Here is a 1,906-nt window from a genome sequence, read left to right on the forward strand (position 1 = left end):
TAATCAAATCTTTCAGCTTTTGATAATCTGTAAATGTCTTAATTTCTCCTTCGTTTTTGAAGATAATTTTGATGGATATAGAATTCTTGGTTGTACAGTTTTTCTTCAAGGACTTTAAATATGCCATCCCACTGTCTTCTGGCCTCCATTGTTTCTGATGAGAAATCTTCTGTTAATGTTATTGGGGATCCCTTGTATATTAAAAATTGTTTCGAGAAAACTCAGACGAACTTAAGATTCCTGGAATGGCAGGCACAGGTTTGGTTGCTGCAGAGGCAGTGATGGATGTGCTACCCTATTTTGATCAAGGTTATGAAGCACCTGGTGTGCGGGAAGCAGCTGCAGCACTGGTGGAGGAGGAAACTCGCAGATACTGACCTACTAAGAACTACCTGAGCTACCTAACAGCTCCGGATTATTCTGCTTTTGAAACCAACATAATGAGAAATGAATTTGAAAGACTGGCTGCCCGATAACCAATTGAATTGCTCCATATGAAATGATACAAGCTTCCAGATCCTTCCTCAGGTCAGAAAAATGATATTACTGCATGGCAAGAATGTGTAAACAATTTTATGGCCCAGTTAGAGCATCAGGCTGTTCAAATTGAGAATCTGGAGCTAATGTCACAGCATGGGTGCAATGCCTGGAAAGTATATAATGAAAATTTAGTTCATATGATTGAACATGCCCAGAAGGAGCTCCAGAAGTTAAGGAAACACATTCAAGATTTAAACTGGCAGCGAAAGAACATGCAACTAACAGCTGGATCTAAATTGAGAGAAATGAGTCAACTTGGGTATCCCTGGTTAGTAAGAATTATGAGATTGAATGGACTATTGTACAACTAGAAAATGAAATCTATCAAATTAAGCAGCAACATGGAAAGGTAAACAAAGAAAACATCAGGCAAGACTTCTGAAAAGAAAAATTAATTTGGGTTGGAAGGAGGGAAAGTTGGACTTTCTCAGAATTTCAAACATCTAAACTGTTTCTGAACTCTGAAGGAAAACAGCCTCTTATGGAAACCATTGGTGGTAAATGCTTAGAAACCATAGAATGTGTGGACTATTGTATTAATTCCATTTGTACATTTTAGCAAAATAGAAAATTTTCAACTTGGTGGAATATTTATAGCCATTAAAAAAATACTAGGCTTTCAAAAAAATTACTTCTCTCGCGCTTCTTTCAAAATCCTCTTTGTCTTTGGATTTTGACAATTTCACTAATGTGTCTTGGTGTAGATCTCTTAGAGTGTATCCTGCTTGGAGTTTGTTGAGCTTCTTGGACATACATATTCACATTTTTTCATCAGATTTGGGAAGTTTTCAGCCATTATTTCTTTATATAATTTTTCTTCCTCTTTCTCCCTTGTCCTTCTGAGACTCCAATAATGTATATGTTGGTATTGTTGATGATATCCCACGGGCCCCTCAGGCTCTGTTCATTTTTCTTCATTAATTTTTCTTTCTGCTCCTAACACTAGATTATTTCAATTGTCTTGTCTTAAAGTTTGTGGATCCATTCTTCTGCTCATTGAAATCTGCTGTCAAATTAGTGTAGTGAGTTTTTCATTTCAATTAATGTACTTTGCAGCTCAAAATTTCTGTTTGGTTCCTTTTAATAAATTCTATCACTTTATTTTAGTCAATGTTTTCCTAATTTCCTCTAATTCTCTGTATATGGAATATATTTAAGACAGCTGATGTAAAGCTTTTGACTAATAGTTCCGATGTATGCACTTCCACAGGGATAGTTTCTGGCAAATTTTTTTTTCCTGTGAATGGACCATCCTTTACTGTCTCTTTGTGTTGGATATTCTGAGTATTGTGTTGTTATAACACTGGAAATTAGTTCTTCCACCCTGCTGAGATTGTTAGCTTTTTTTGATGGTGGTGTTGTCGTT

General features: G+C 36.0%; 1 pseudogene; it reads left to right on the forward strand.

The window, feature by feature from the left end:
* The first annotated feature begins 245 nt into the window (after window positions 1-245).
* LOC119524314 lies at window positions 246-922 on the forward strand (annotated as a pseudogene).
* Window positions 923-1,906: the final 984 nt, after the last annotated feature.

The sequence above is a fragment of the Choloepus didactylus genome, chromosome Y, assembly GCF_015220235.1.
Source record: "Choloepus didactylus isolate mChoDid1 chromosome Y, mChoDid1.pri, whole genome shotgun sequence".
In the NCBI taxonomy this organism is placed as follows: Eukaryota; Metazoa; Chordata; class Mammalia; order Pilosa; family Megalonychidae; genus Choloepus; species Choloepus didactylus.